The sequence below is a fragment of the Eschrichtius robustus genome, chromosome 1 (assembly GCF_028021215.1).
Source record: "Eschrichtius robustus isolate mEscRob2 chromosome 1, mEscRob2.pri, whole genome shotgun sequence".
In the NCBI taxonomy this organism is placed as follows: domain Eukaryota; kingdom Metazoa; phylum Chordata; class Mammalia; order Artiodactyla; family Eschrichtiidae; genus Eschrichtius; species Eschrichtius robustus.
In genome coordinates, this window is record NC_090824.1 from 132,850,641 (window position 1) to 132,867,579 (window position 16,939).

General features: G+C 40.7%; 2 protein-coding genes across 9 annotated transcripts in view; one reads left to right on the forward strand and one right to left on the reverse strand.

Moving 5' to 3' along the window:
• MYO9A (myosin IXA) overlaps positions 1 to 13,085 on the reverse strand; it is a 286,549-nt gene extending 273,464 nt beyond the window's left edge. For all 7 annotated transcript variants that reach the window (XM_068554851.1, XM_068554866.1, XM_068554884.1 and 4 more), the window contains exon 1: positions 12,721 to 13,085. The gene's annotated coding sequence lies outside the window, so the exon portion shown is untranslated. The remainder of the gene's footprint in view (positions 1 to 12,720) is intronic.
• Positions 13,086 to 13,429: 344 nt separating this feature from the next.
• Positions 13,430 to 16,939, forward strand: part of SENP8 (SUMO peptidase family member, NEDD8 specific) — a 45,737-nt gene continuing 42,227 nt past the window's right edge. For both annotated transcript variants that reach the window (XR_011075371.1, XM_068554913.1), the window contains exon 1: positions 13,430 to 13,499. The gene's annotated coding sequence lies outside the window, so the exon portion shown is untranslated. The remainder of the gene's footprint in view (positions 13,500 to 16,939) is intronic.

Consider the following 16,939-nt stretch of genomic DNA (forward strand, 5'->3'; position numbering starts at 1 on the left):
GAATTGAAATAATTTTGAAAAACACTTTGTCATTATCAAAGTTGAATGTGTGCATACCTCACAACCCAGCAATTCCATTCCTAGGAATTCTACAGAAATATCTGTGCACTTGCATACATGAAACAGGTACAAGAGCGCTCACCACTGAATTATGTGTATAAGAGCAAGAAATTGAAATCAACTCAAATGTCTATCAAAACTAGAATGATTAAATTGTAGTATACATTGGAAACATTACCACAATGAAATCTAACGAACAACAGCCAACAACTTGGAATTAATTTCACAAATGCTGAACTAAATTTTTTAAATCACATAAAGTACTCATATGAATTTCAAAAACAAGGAAAACTACACTACATTGTTTAAGGATATATGACCTGGGATTTAAAATTACGAAGCAAAGCAAGAAAATGACAGTCACAAAAGGTCAGGATAATAGCCACCTCCACAGAGTGGGATATGTTGACAAGGGCAAGGGGAGGGTGAGGTGATGGGGAGGTACTTCTTGTTTGTTGGCCTGGGCAATGACAACGTAAATATTTACTGTATAATTTTCTTTAAACTGCATATGTTTTATTCACTCTCCCATATGTTTGAATAAAAAGGAAAAGTAACAACTGCCTATGACTGCTAATTTTTTTTTTTAGATGTTTTCTTTTTTGGCCATGCCACGCAGCATGCAGAATCTTAGTTCCCTGACCAGGGATGGAACCTGTGCCCCCTGCAGTGGAAGCACGGAGTCTTAACCACTGGACCGCCAGGGAAGTCCCTGCTATAGTAATTTAATATGATAAAGCAATTTCTGTAAGCCCGAGAGCTTGAATTCCTTATATCCTAGGAGGTACCCTTCCCTCTGTCTTTAGTATTCCTATCTCTTACTCTTTACACTCATAGTATACATTTTATCTGCCTTACTAGACTCTAAGTATCTGTCCAATGAATGCTTGGATAATCTGAAAGGTTTAAGGCAAAAAGAGGAAGAAGAAAGGTTAAGGAGAGGGGAGGTTGTGGGAAAAAACAGTAAGGAAAGAACCTGACTTATGCTTACATGAAAACACCCAGGACGTCAGATTTTTAGTTCCAGTGCTTCAAGGAGCCAGGAAGCACAGGGAGAGGAAGTAGGTAAATCATCTCTGTCCCTTCTGACCAGGTGCCATAAAACAAAGCAGATTAACATCATTGATATCAATCACCTAATATTTAGGTGCCAGAAAGTGTACCTAAGTATATCTACTTCTCCTGAAATCCTCTTAACAACAACAACAAAACACAGTAACAAAGCCCCCTCAGGGACTTCCTTGGTGGTCCAGTGGGTAAGACTCCACACTCCCAGTGCAGGGGGCCGGGGTTCGATCCCTGGTCGGGGAACTAGATCCCACATGCATGCTGTAACTAAGAAGTCCGCATGCTGCAATGAAGATCCCGTGTGCCGCAACTAAGACCTAGCGCAGCATGCATGCATGCATGCATGCATGCATAAATAAATCAATCAATATTTTTAAAAAACAAAAACAAAAAACCAAAGCCCCCTCAGACTATAGGGCTCTCTGGAACAAATCAACTCCTTCTTAATTACCTGAGGAAGAAACTTTATTTTTCAGTTAATCTATTCAGTATGTATTACCTATTCATAGTTCAAAAGATTAAACACAAATATCTATCAGATACAGACTCGTTAATAAAATTATGGTATATCAACACAATAGAATACTATGCCTCCATAAAAAAGAATAAGATGTGTATGTACCAATATGGAGTATTCTCCCAAATATATTGTTAAATGGAAAAAAAAAAAAAAGAAGAAATACAGAACAGTACATATGGTATGTTACCTTTGGTGTATGAAAGGAGAGTACACACATACACATACACCTAACTTTGAAAGAACAAGAAAAAACTGGAATGATTGATCAGAAACTTACAAAAATGATTATCTATAGGAGAGCAAGATGGAAACAGAAGGGATGAGGATGAAAATAAGATTTCTACATATACCTTTACATTTGGTTTCTCCTTTTGAACTATGTATCTTACATATTCAAAGGGTAACAGTAAATTTAAAAAAACAGAGGAAGCAAACTCTAAAATGAAAAACAAATGGACCTAAATACATACCGAACTGGTAACAATCACATTGAGAAAATAATGATTTCAAGTGACTTTTAAACACAGTACTAACAATAAGTATAACCTTGGTGGGATACATTCTAGGACAAAATGGGATGCAAAGAAATCTTAAAATTTACTAGTAGTTTTATTTTTAAACTACTTTAGCTATACTTATGAAAAAAAATCAGTGTTAATAAAACTTAAGATTTTCAATATAAAAGAGATTAAAACTAAAGTACTTTTTTTAAAAAAGATGAAGAAACAGGCAATGTTAAATTTGAATAAGAATTATCAATATGACTTCATGCTTTTTTTTCTCTCCTGAGAAGACCTAGAAGTGATGACAGTTCCATAAAAGGGAGCATACCAACATCCAGATGTTGTTTTCTGAATATCTTCCTCCACTATAAGGAGACAGATCTCCTTGGAGAAACTGCTGATTCCTGTCTGAAGCAGGAGAAGTCCTTGGTGAGCCAAGATGTCTTATACCCAAAAGTAAGGAATCACTCAAAGACTAATAATAGGCTTACGCAAAAAGAATCACTCAAAGACTAATAATAGCCTTATGCAAAAAGAACTCAGGTGTCTGTCTGAAGGGACTCCCAATATCCTTATTTGAGACAATCTGAGCATCAAAAAAGAACAATGGGAGGGAAGGAATGGGAGTTTGAAATTAGCAGAAGCAAACTATTACATATAGGATGGATAAACAACAAGGTCCTACTGTATAGCACAGGAAACTATATTCAATATCCTGTAACAAACCATAATGGAAAAGAATATGAAAAAGAATATATATATGTATAACTGAGTCACTGTGCTATACAGAAGAAATTAACACAACATTGTAAGTCAACTGTACTTCAATAAAATCTGAAAAAAAGAACATGTGTAACTAATTGTAATAAATAAAAATCCAAGAGACCACTAATAAACTCATTTGTCACCACTGTACATGACTATTAGACCAACTCCTCACTCTGAAAATTAGACAAGAAAAAATTAAGCATTTACTTACTCTGCCCTTTTAGGAAGAACTACAGTTCACTCCCAGGTGACGAAGGTTATAAACCTTTTGTTAACAGAAGAACGACAGCTAATAAATATTAAAAAATTACAGAATTAGAAAAAATCACCATTTTTCAACCTTCAATCAAATAACTCATTTGCCCAAGACTCACAAAAGATGCTAAAATCGCTAGGTATAGAATATTTTGAAGGATGGAATATTTGTATGATACCAAAGTATTGCCCCCACAGATTATTGTACTTGATGATCATAAGAGGAAAGAATATGCTTTTACAATGGAAAGATACAGCAAACACCACTTTATTTATTTTTTAAATTTATTTATTTATTTTTGGCTGCGTTGGGTCTTCCTTGCTGCACGTGGGCTTTCTCTAGTTGTGGTGAGCGGGGGCTACTCTTTGTTACGGTGCACGTGCTTCTCATTGCAGTGGCTTCTCTTGCTGCGAAGCACAGGCCCCAGAGTGCAGGGCCTTCAGTAGTTGTGGCGTGCAGGCTCAGTGGTTGTGGTTCACGGGCTCTAGAGCGCAGGCTCAGTAGTTGTGGCGCACGGGCTTAGTTGCTCCGCGGTATGTGGGATCTTCCTGGACCAGGGCTCGAACCCATGTCTCCTGCACTGGCAGGCGAATTCTTAACCACTGCACCACCAGGGAAGTCTGCAAACATCACTTTAAACTTCTTAAAACTTAGATCACTAATAGTGACGTCATATATCTCCCATAGTATGCAACATGAAATATAACATCACCTATGAAGTATTCTTGCCAAAACTTAACATGCATAATCAAGCCTTTAAATTATAACTTCCACTGTACAAGATATACACGGAACAGAGGAACAAGTTAAGCAAAAGCACAAAGAAATAATTAGATAACTAGAAAACAGGCCATGCTGATAAAGAAGATGTGGCACATATACACAATGGAATATTACCCAGCCATAAAAAGAAACGAAATTGAGTTATTTGTAGAGAGGTGGATGGACCTAGAGTCTGTCATACAGAGTGAAGTAAGTCAAAAAGAGAAAAACAATTACCATATGCTAACACATATATATGGAATCTAAAAAAAAAAAAAAAAAAGGTTCTGAAGAACCTAGGGACAGGACAGACATAGAGAATGGACTTGAGAATGGGAAGGGTAAGCTGGGACGAACTGAGAGAGTGGCATGGACATATATACACTACCAAATGTAAAATAGATAGCTAGTGGGAAGCAGCCACATGGCACAGGGAGATCAGCTCGGTGCTCTGTGTCCACCTAGAGGGGTGGGATAGGGAGGGTGGGAGGGAGACGCAAGAGGGAGGAAATATAGGGATATATGTATATGTATAGCTGATTCACTTTGTTATAAAGAAGAAACTAACACACCATTGTAAAGCAATTATACTCCAATAAAGATGTTTAAAAAAAAAAAAGGCCATTCTATAAGATAATGATCTTGTCTTGTCAAAGAAGTTTCAATATCATAAGAAAAAGGAGTGGGATAAGAAACTTTTCTAGATTAAAAGAAACTAAAAAGATAATCAAATGCATGCAAAAATCTTGACTGAATTCTGGTTTGAAAAACTGAAAATTTAACTGTAGTCTGAATATTAAATATTATTAGGAAATTACTGTTATTTTTCTTAGGTGCTGGTAATGGCACTGTGGTGGTATGGAGAATATTTTCTTAGGAGATGTATGCTCAAGTGTTTTGAGGTAAAAGTCAAAATAGTCGCAATTTTCAAAAGGTTCAGTTAAAGTATATACACACACATACACATAGAAAACAATAAAGCAAATATGGATGGCATACTGTTAACTTTTTTTTTAATTTTAAAATTTTATTTATTTTTTTATACAGCAGGTTCTTATGGTGGCTGACTTATCAATGTTCTTTGTTCTATTCTTTCAACTTTTCAACACTTTTTTTTTTGGCCGCGCCGTGCAGCGTGCAGGATCTCAGTTCCCCAACCAGCTATCGAACCCATGGGAGCACGGAGTCTTAACCACTGGATGGCCAGGGATGTCCCTCAACATTTTCTAAGTATTTTTATTATAAAAAAAAGTAGGGGGGTGGTATTTCCCTGGTGGCACAGCAGATAAGACTCCACGCTCCCAATGCAGGGGGCCCAGGTTTGATCCCTAGTAAGGGAACTAGATCCCACATGCCTACCGCAACTAAGAGTTCACATGCCACAACTAAGGAGCCCGCCTGCTGCAACTAAAGGAGCCCATGTGCCACAACTAAGGAGCTGGTGAGCCGCAACTAAGGAGCCAGTGAGCCACAACTAAGGAACCCGCCTGCCACAACTAAGACCCAGTGCAACCAAATAAATAAATTTTTTCTTTTTTTAAAAAAGGAGGGGGAAGGCAGGAAGAGAACTAAAATAAGGTAGAGTTGCAAAAGAAGGTAAGGAAAAAATAGGATCTCAAGATCATTTATAAACTCATATCCACACAGTTATCTGAAGAACTTTCTCCCTTATAGTAAAATAAATAAATAAATAAAAATCTCGGGAATTCCCTGGCAGTCCAGCGGTTAAGACTCCATGATTCCACTGCTGGGGACCTAGGTTCAATCCCTGGTCGGGGAACTAACATCCCAGCAGCCACGCAGCAAGGCCGAAAAAATAAAATAAAGTTACTGTCTTTAAAAAAAAAATCCAGAGACTACTCAGCCCACTATCATCTGATCAATATAAGTAAACAGATCTCAAATACTTACACACTACAGACAGCAATAGTACTACAATCTGTCAATGATTTAAGGAATGTTTGTCATTGGCAAACAGAACATTTTGTTGTACCTCACACTGAATCAAAATACATTCTAACATCCATTAATCTGATATACTAAGACATCAAGAGAAGCATTTCTTTAGAGCCTTTCTGAATTGAAAACTATGATCACACTTGAAAGACAGCTAGCAGACTATCCTTCTAACATTGACTTCTACTAGCAACAAACTTTGATGGCCATTTATTTATGCCACACAATAAATTCTTTAAATTCTTGATCTCATATTTAAACATAACAAGAAATAGACATATTCAAGGAGGAAAATGAAGACTTCTTGAGTATCTACTATGTGCTTGGTGCTTTACATAAACTGTTTTAACTCATGATAATCTTGTGAGATGAACATTCTTGAAGCTCAGAAATGTTAAGTGACTTGCCCACAAATGACAGCTCATAAGGGATGAGGCTGGAAATTGAATCGAGGTCTGTTGAAAATCCAGGTTTAAGAGTCTATAGTATTCTTTCCACTTAATTGGCCTTAACAAATTTAATATTTACAGACAGAAAGGTCCATCTAAGGAAAAAGTATGTTTAAAAGAATTCCTTCATACTCAAAGAGCCACATAATCTTAAAGTTTAAGAAAAATCAAAACTGAGAAAAAGAAAAAGTATGCTCTAAAATTATTGCTAGTTGCAAAAAAAAACTCAATTCTTAGCAAGCCAGCTGTCTACGACACAGGACAGCTAGTCCTTTCCTCACTGTACATGTAAAATTATACTCCAGTTGCCCGTTGGATGACCCCATTGCCAAAATATGCTAGCAACATAATTCACATTAAAACCCAGAGGCCAAACACCATTTGGAAAGTGCTTTACATGTTTACTATACCCATCTCGAGCACGATCCCCACTCAAAACAGGCTATTTTAAGCAAATATTCTTTGGTCTATCATATTCTTTTCCACTACTCTAAAATATTAAACTTAAAAACAAGAAAATCTACCTAAATACAAACATCCCATAACTGAATATTAAAATATGATGTGATTTTGAATTTATCTATTGCACAAAAATATGCCAAAATTGCACTAATATAAATTACGTATGTTCTTTCCATAGGATCAAAATTCTAATATCTATGTCTCTTGTATGTCTAAAGATACACACAAAATATGTAGAGAAATCTACGTTAAAGAGTTTTCCCATTTAAAATTAAATCCTCTTTGAACTGGACTAGCGACCAGAAGAGGGCATAAGGTGGCTTGTGAGGTTGTACTGATAGTAATATCCTGTATCGTGCTTGATGTAGGTATTGGTTACATTTGTGTATTCACTCTGTGAAAATTTATTGAGCTGCACATTTATGATCTGTGTACTTCTTTGTATACATTATAATTTATAATAAGCATATTCTTTTTAAAAAAATCCTCAATCTAAAAACGTGCCTTGGGGCTTCCCTGGTGGCGCAGTGGTTGAGAATCTGCCTGCCAATGCAGGGGACACGGGTTCGAGCCCTGGTCTGGGAAGATCCCACATGCCGCGGAGCAACTAGGCCCGTGAGCCACAACTACTGAGCCTGCGCGTCTGGAGCCTGTGCTCCGCAACAAGAGAGGCCGCAACAGTGAGAGGCCTGCGTACCGTGATGAAGAGTGGCCCCCGCTTGCCACAACTAAAGAAAGCCCTCCCACAGAAGAGAAGACCCAACACAGCCAAAATTAAATAAATAAATAAATTTTTAAAAAATTTAAAAAATAAAAATAAATAAAAATAAAAAAAATAAAAACATGCCTTACTATATTGTACTGATACCAAAGAAGCTACAGCCCAGTGAAGAAAATAGACAAGCTATTAGGAATTTCATTAGAGAACTGTGACAGGAGCAAGCACTACATACTATAGGAGTGGCACCTAACTTAACCTGGAGGAAGTAAAGGAAAGCTTCCCAAAGATACACCTGGTCTGAGCCCTGAAGATCAGATAGAAGATTGCTAAGCAGAGAAAGGTGGAAGGGAAAGACGGGAAAGGGAACAGAGAGTGCAAAGACCTAAGTTCAATGAGTGGATCAAAGAAGTTAAGGAAGAGCGCAAGGAAGGAAAGCCTAAAGAAGAGTCAGATCACGAAGGATCTCACACACATGCCAAGCTACAGTTTAAGCTTTATCCTGAAAGCAATGGGAAAGCACTGAAGATCTTTCAACAGGAAAGGATATGATTAGACTTGTATTCGTACTATGTCAATCATGGTGCCTGCCATGTTTGCAACCCCATTTTGTGGGAGAGTTAGCCTGCACACTGCCCCATGTTTTTCACCATTATGATCCTGCCTCACACCCACATGCACAAATAAACACACAGCTATCACTAAATGGCCAGGAGTAGTCACATGACCAAAGTACACAGGCTTGCTAGCAGCCCATGATTACAGAGCTGAGCCAAAGAGATTGTTTCTTGGGAATTCAAACCAGAAAATCTTAGGAAGAAGTCAGCAACAGAAGCTCAAGTTAAAAAGACAGTAGCCAATATACACTACCAAATGTAAAATAGATAGCTAGTGGGAAGCACCCGCATAGCACAGGGAGATCAGCTTGGTGCTGTGTGACCACTTAGAGGGGTGGGATAGGGAGGGTGGGAGGGAGACACAAGAGGGAAGAGATATGGGGACATATGTATATGTGTAGCTGATTCATTTTGTTATACAGCAGAAACTAACACATCATTGTAAAGCAATTATACTCCAATAAAGATGTTAAAAAAGAAAAAAGACAGTAGCCAGGAGGCAAGATGTTGGCATGGGAGTGACACGGTAGTTATAAGGAGGCAGAAATTAGGAATAAATGGAAGCCATGAGATCGGGTGGGGGAGGGGATTAGAGAGAAAAAGTAATACAAAACAAAATAGAAAAAGTAGCTAAGACAAGTTAACAGTAGAGCACTGGAGTGAAATCTGTCTTTTCCTGCTTCTAGTTCTATATTTATTTATTTATTTATTTATTAAATTTATTTATTTTTGGCTGTGTTGGGTCTTCATTGCTGTGCGGGCTTTCTCTAGTTGCGGCGAGCGGGGGCTACTCTTCGTTGCGGTGCATGGGCTTCTCATCGCGGTGGCTTCTCTTGTTGCAGAGCACGAGCTCTAGGCACGTGGGCTTCAGTAGTTATGGCACACAGGCTCTGCAGTGCAGGCTCAGTAGTCGTGGCGCATGGGCTTAGTTGCTCCGCGGCATGTGGGATCTTCCTGGACCAGGGATCAAACCTGTGTCCCTTGCATTGGCAGGCAGATTCTTATCCACTGCGCCACCAGGGAAGCCCTCTAGCTTTATTTTTAAGCTCCTGTTCTTCCTGAGACCAAGCTGTTTAACTTTTCCTGGGTTCCCTTGTGCATGTTTTCTTTCAATAAGTACTCCGCTACTTAAGATAACTTGAGTCTCTTCGTTGCAACTAAAAAAGCCTAACTAAAAGAGCATTTTAGAACACTTACTCTGGCAAAAGTGGAGAGAATGAACTAGAGGGTATGGCAAAACTAGAGGCAGATGAGAAGACAAGAAGACCAACAGACATTCGGGGTTGAACAGAGACAACAAAAATAGCAATCAGGAATGATCTGAAATATCATGAGAGAGAACGTGCCGAACTTTGTGATGTTGGTAGTTTGGTACAGAGTGCAGTGGAGGATGATTCCCAGATTCCTAAAGGCTTCATGAGGAAGAGAGAGTAGTACCGTTCATCAAGACAGGCAATCAAAAGAAAAAATTTTGTTGCAGTTTGTCTCCTTCTACCCCCACCTTTTTGGAGGGAAGAGAGGCAGAGAAGAGTTTTATTTTGTACATGTGTGAAGTGCTTGTGAAATATGAATCCCAGTGGAGATGTCCATTAGAAGTGATTTACAGGGATCCAGAGTAAAGGCAAGAGCTCTACACTGTAGCTCTGGACTTAGGAATAAATAATTAAGTCATGTTATGTTTTAAAAACATGACTGAAAATTTTTTGACTAATCTTTATTACTAATGTAACTAGAAATCATACAAACCAAAAAACTTAATATTCTTGGCAAACCACATTTTCCAAGCTCCTATACTTCTCTGTAAACAATGAAGATTGAACAAACTTTTACAATAGTATAATCTAAATGATTAGAAAAAACGAGATTTATGTTGCTAATTTCTACTGAGGTTTTACCTTTTTAAAAATCTAAGTTTACTCCATTTCCCTCAGTACTATACACCACTCGGGGGGGAAAACACTGTTAAAAAGCCTTGTCAGACAGTGAACCTATTGATGTTTAAACTATAACAAGATTTTTTAGAGAACTTAATCACATAGTTTACTAGCTTAGACATTCAACTCTACCTATACTGTAAATGTTGGATTTCTATCCTACAATCTCTTCTCCTCTCACTACACCTTTTGCACCCAAATCTATTACTATCAACCCAGAACTTGATAATGAGCTTAAGCCACAAATCCAGTTGCCTCCTGGCCATCTACATCTGATAGAAGTATAATCACCCAAACTCAACATGTCACAAATTGAATTCCCCTTTCTTGACAAAAATAAAAATTCCACTCCTCCCTCATATGGATCCCCACCTCAGTGAAAGGCACAGGCTAGAAACCTAGATCTTATCCTCTATGAACCCTAACCCTAATTCCAAATCCAATGAAATCACCAAATCCTGTCTACTCTCAAAACCCAAATGAAGACTGCACCATCATCATTTACCCTCCTGACACATTTAGTCTACCTTTCAATCCACCCTCCTCAAAGCAGACAGAGTGATCTTTTAAAAATGCAAATCTTATCATTTCAGTCCCCTTCTTTAAATCCTTCAGTAACTTACTTGATAAACATTATAATCTCTTTCAAAGCCAGTCACTCCATGGAAGCTCAGAGGTTCAATGAGAAATTTACTTTAGTTATATGCTTTCTTGTAGGTTCACAAAAGAATCATCATGAAATTTTTCAAATCCTGAAAATTACTTAAAACATACAAAACATATGATACATTTAAAAGAAAAGCATGCCGCACGGTTTATAAAAACAAAGACTGAAAATAACCTCAAGATCACCAGAACGGAATACTATCCACCCAGTAAATGAGGCACTTCCAAATGTACTATTGTTGAATGAACTCTAGCATCTATTATTAAAGGGCGGGGGGGTGGTATATCCATAGTATACAGTATGCAAGAATTTGTCTGTGGAGTGTTTTAAAAATATAAATGTATAGACTTGTATGCTAGAAATATCACAGGAAGGACACACACAAAGATGGAAACAGTGGTTGCTTCCAAGGAGGGAAAATGAGTGGTTAGAGGATAAAAAGGGGGAAAAGAAACTTTTTACTGCATACTCTTTTGAACCTTTTGACTTTTATACTATGTCTAGTTATGACCTATAATTTTAATATGATTTTCTCCCTCCTCAGTTCCACACACACAAAATAAAAAATTTTAAAGTACTGACTACAAAAACCTCTCTATACTTCATCCCTATACCAAGGTTAAAATTATGCACTGATCAACTGGTGTAAAATTACCTTTCCTTCTTGACAGCTCAGGAGTTCAACAAACTATATTTTATTCAATATTTTACTACTAAGAAGGCTGTTGGTAATGACATCGGTGAACTCTGCATGATAATTGCACTTGCTCCTTGGAAAAGCAAGACAGTAGCACCAGGTAGCAGAATTTTATTATTAAACTGATATTAAAGTCTTCAGGGATTAAGGAAAGCTACAAATCTTTCTTTTCCAGCAAATTCGCAAAAAGCAAATCAAAAAACAAAAAAAGCACCCTGGTATCCTTCAAAAACAGTGCAAAAGATCTGCAAAAATCTACAAGAAAGTGAAGCAAACGATACCACATGGAGACACAGTTACATTCATTAGCGTTATGTGCTTTGATCCTTATAGAAGTCCCTAAAATGTCACGATCTGGACTACCTCACACGTTCTACAGAAGAGACAAGATAAGAAGCAGGCTGTGAGACCTTACAACAACACACACCCCCTGCCCGGGGCTTCCAAGCTCTTCCCTCTTCCTCTCTCTATAGCCACCAGACTAAACCCTCCAAACAAGGGTGTCAGTTGGTCCCCTTAAGCCCCACCGGAGGGAATACACTAGGCTATGCAAACACCCCTTCAGGATTTCATGGCAAAGCCCTTCCAACCAAAGAAAGGATCACGAGCGGGGAGAAAGATAATCAGGTCTGCCTAAGGACAAGAGGTCTGGGGGAGAGGCTACAGTAGGAGTGGGGGGGAGAGGCCGCTGTTGATGGTGTCTAAAGAGGGGCTGACATCAGATCTCTTGGGAGGTAAGAGCATCACGAAGCAGACTATCTGAAAGCCGAGTTGGGTAGGGGAAGAGCTAGTCGGCTAGGCGGTGAGCGAGCTGGGGGTGGGGGGGGGGGGGAAGGGGAGGAGAGAAGAGGGGTGGGCACGATGGATCTGCCCTGGAAATGGGGGTAGCAATGGGTTAGGGGGTGGTCGTAACTGGGTCTGAGGAACAGTGACAAACCCGGGTCAGCTCACGGGAGAATGTGACAGAGTCTCGAGGCCCATTAAGCGTCCGAAGAGAGTCTGAAGGAGGTTCCAGTAGGGTGTGCTGGGGTGGGGGGCCCGTGACAGAACCCCAAGAGAGGTTGGAGGGCCGGAATGGTGTCTGGTTAATGGAAGATACGATGGGTGGGGTCTACGGGGGACCCGGGGCAGCGATCGGGTGTCAGGGAGGCTGCGGGGTAGACCCGCTCGCGGGGCGTCTCCGCCGGGGCGGGGCGGAGCGGCTCCGCAAAAGCTAAAGAGAGAGACTGAGACGTGGGCCGGGCCGGGCCGCAGGGCCGCTGGGCGGCTTGGGCGGGTCTTACCTCGGGCTCCGCCGCGGTGGCCACCGCAGCCCCCTCCTCTTCGGCGGAAGCCGCCTGCCAGCCTCAGCCCCAGGGTCAGGCCGGAGGAGACAGCAGAGGCCGAGACCACCGAGGGTCGGAGGGTTTCGGGAGGGTGGGCCCAGCTGCCTTAGAGTCCGGGCGAGCGGCCGCCGCGCATCCCCCGCCCTGTCAGAGAGACTCCGCCCGGCCTGGGCAAGCACATCCCCCGCCGCACCCGCCCAGAGAGCACGCGTTGGACCGCCGCCTCAACCGCTGTCGCCCCCTCTGCCGGTGCCGCCGGTGCCTCCTCCGCCGCCTCTCGGCGTCCTGACTGGACTCTCAGCAGCCACAGCCAACCGCCGCCCCGTCCCCGTCCGCTCCGGCCCGCGCGCGGCCGACCCCGCGCACGCGGCCCCGCCCCGCTCGACTCCTCGGCTGCAGACGAGCAGGCGCGCGCACTTACCTCCCACGCCCCCTACCGCCGGCCGGAGCTGGCCGTCCGCCCGGCCCCGCCCCCGCCCCCGCACGTGACGCCGTCAGAGAGTGCAGCATGCGCTTGCGCGGACACGCCCCATTTCATCCGCCCCAGGCGGCCCCGCCCAAACTTTTCTTCCTCACCTTACGGCAGAGCGGGGAGCTCTGCCTTAGATTTTCTCTCTACTGGAGAGGAATGTCGCAATGTTAGGGGTAGAAAACTCTGGGTTTGCGACCGTAGCTTTCGTTTTCCGGCCAATAGAGAGCCGCCTGAAGGCTGGTTGGGGTGGTGAGGCACGAGGCAGGTAAGAAGCCTGCTCCCCACTTGGGTTTGCTGGTCGGTGTGTCTGGGCCGGGGACCGCTTACCGTCCACGCAGATCTAGGGTATCCTTGCCCGCTCCCCAGTTTTGGCGCAGGGTTCTCAGCGCCACCCCGTTAGCCCTCCCCACCCCGTTTCTACACACACGCCCTCCCCCTCATTTCCCCGCCCCAGACCTCCGTTTCCTAGCCTTTCTTTCCATTCATTACTCAGACTTTTTTCACCGAGTGGTTTCCAGGAGTTAGACTCCAGAAAGTCAGAAGCAAATGAAATAGTCTCAGCTTTCTGAAGCGCTCTGTTATGTCGAGACGATGAGAGAATCCGCAGTGGTAGTAAAGTAAATTTATAATAGAAAAAAAAAAAAAAAAACCACAGGTTACTCTGAGCATGATTGTATTGAAGGACTTGAGGAAACCCTTTCCAAGGTGATCTTTGGGTCACTCAATTTGTGTTAAAAGGCTTGTGAGCAGTAGCTGGTCAAAGAAATATGAGAGGAGATAGAAGCAGAGGGAATGACGAGTACAAAAGCATATGCCAGTACTGGCTGGAAGAGTAAAAAGTCATAGAACATAACTGGTAAAAACCATACAGGTGTAGGGTACCCTTTAAAGAAACATCGTTGTAAAGTGATGAGATAAGGGGCAAGCGTGTGGGCTGCAACAGTGTGTTCTTTTAAGATGGGAAACTCTTAGGCATAAAAGTGTACCATGGAACCGAGAAGTAGACAATTTATGGATGAGAATAGCTAATTTACAGAACCAAGAACACTAGTGGAACTCAATCTTGTATGCACATTAGAGTCACCTGGGAAGCTTTTTAAAAATAAAACCAATGCAGTTGCTCTATCTGAGGCCAATTAAACAAACTCAGGCATCAGTGTTTCTTTTTAAAAAAACTCCTGAGGTGACTAATGCTGTGGGTTGAGAACCACTAAACTAGAGCAAAGGAAAGGATGGGAAGTAGGGGAAGGCAGAAGGTTGATAGAGTTGGCTCTGTAACATTAAGATGGGAGTCATTTGATGAGAGAGAGTTGGGGATGGAATGGGACGCTTGGTTAGAGAGATGATAGTTTTGAATAACTGCTCTGGGAAATGGGAGAAGAAGTCACTCCTGCCTTTCCCTTCAGCACATTTCCATCCTTCAGTCTTAATCAGATCCACCTCAGTTACTGCTCTCTTTCCCCTCCCTTTCCCCTCCATCCAAGATTTATCAGCTGGGGATCCAGCCTTAGAGCTCAAGGGCCTCCTCATTTCTATCCCCAAAAAGATCAGAGCTAGGCGATTTTATGAGATTCAGAGACTAACTTCACTCCCCGAGAGATTATTACTACACACAGTGCCTTGCCAATTTAGAATCTCTTTTATATTCATTTCATTGATCATTTACATTAGGAATGAGAAAGATTTAAGATTCAGCCCTATTAGGACCTCGTAGTATTAGGGAAAACAGACCTTTAAAAGAATTCACTTGGCAGGCAGAGAAGGTCTGGGTAAGGCAAAGCCCAAGCCAGTGCATGGCTACTGTCTATTAACTAGGGTTAATTCAAAAACCTATCTGCCACCAGATAAGAGAGAGTCACTATTGTCTGGTATGACTAGAGTTTAGTATGAAAAGTAGGGGTGGGACAGAGATTAAGATGATAAAGTGGGTGTGAACAGTTAATGAGGAGCCTTGAATTCCATGCTAAAGTGTTTAGATTATATACTATACGCAATTAATAGGTATAAATAATAAAGGTAAAATTAAATAACCTCTTTTATGTCATGGACCACTTTGGCAGCCTGGCCTGTGGACCTTATCTCAGAATAATGTTTTTAAATGTATAAAGTAAAATACATGGAAAGGTAAATGAAATTATTTTTATTGAAAGTTTTAAAAATATTAAAACAAATGCGTGATGTAGTTATATATGTGCTTCCTTACACATTAAATAACATCTGGGAGCAGGTCTAATTATGTAATTTCAAAATAGTGATGAGTATAAATTATATTTTGAGATAACTGCAACAACTTTAATGTGATATGAAAATACATTTCTAATGGTGACAAAGACATGGGACTGTTAATACCACTGAGGATTATTGCCTACACTTAGTGAAGAAGATGCTAAATTTCAGCTAGAGTTTATTGAAAAGATGCAATTTTTTTTCCCAGTCCAAGTTCATGGAACCCTTAATTCTAGCCACATCCTGGCCCATGGATTCTAGATCTATAAAAAGCTTACTGTAATGGTTTTAAGCAAGAGCATGACAGATCAAGTCTGTGTTTCGGAAAGGTACTTGAGCAGTGTTCACTTCTTAACCTCTCAGTTGGAGTGGGAGTGGGGAACTGGCTCTTCTCTTTTTCCTATACCTTAGTTGCAGTAACCACTACTACTCCACTGTTGCCTAATAATTTGGGCCTGCAGGAGAACTGAGCTTGTGGCTGTGTATATGGGAGAAATACAAGGAAATAAATTGGGAAAGATAGGTTGCGGCTATTTTTGTGGAAATAATTTAATGCCATGCTGTAGTTTGTACTTAATTTCGGTAGACAATGGAGAAATGTTTAAAAATTTGGAGAAGAATAATGAAACTAGAGTTCTGTTTGAAAAATAATGTAGCAGTAATGTATAGGTTAGATCGTCAAAAGATAGGAATGAAGAGACTAGACCAATAAATAATTAATTTTTTTAAAAAATAAATTTTATCATAAAGCGATCTCCAAAGAGTCTGCTAAGTTCCTTTATTTCCCCAATGTGACCAATCTAAAGAAAAAGATTGGACCGAATTACATACCTTTCAACAAGGACACGCACACCTGTGTAGAGATCAGTTAGCATTTTACGTTGTCAAGAGGCTAGCCCGTTCTTTTATGTTATAAATTATAATGTTAGAACTTCTGATAAGCAATGGCTTTACCACTTATCTAGGTTCCTGGATATTGCTAAGGCCTTTCTTGGTTAAATTCCATCTACATCTGTAAGTCCTAAATTTCTGACTGTTTAAGGTCCAGACTCCTCTCCTTGCCAATTCCTTAAACCACTTGGATGAGTAAAATGCATTAGTAAATAAAAAGGAAGTCCTCAAGGCCCAGGTAACCCATCTCTTTGGAAACTGACCATTGCCAGACTATATAAAACTTACTGCTCAAATCCCAGCTACTCTGCAAATAATGTGCTTTTTTAACCATATTATTCAAAAAATTGAATTTGAGGTCCAAGTATTACTAATCCAAATGAGTAAAGTTACTTAACTTTTCTGAACCAGATTCTCTGAGAGGCTACCTTCTTCAGCATGACTAGCTTATATTCACTTTGTCCATCTACCTACTGGAGACCGTTCGGGTAATGATATGGTTCAATACAGATAGAAAATCAAGTTTATGTAGACTTTAAGTTTCATCTGTCTGTCTCCTTTTTTAGGGAAGGGGGGAATAGGTCTATC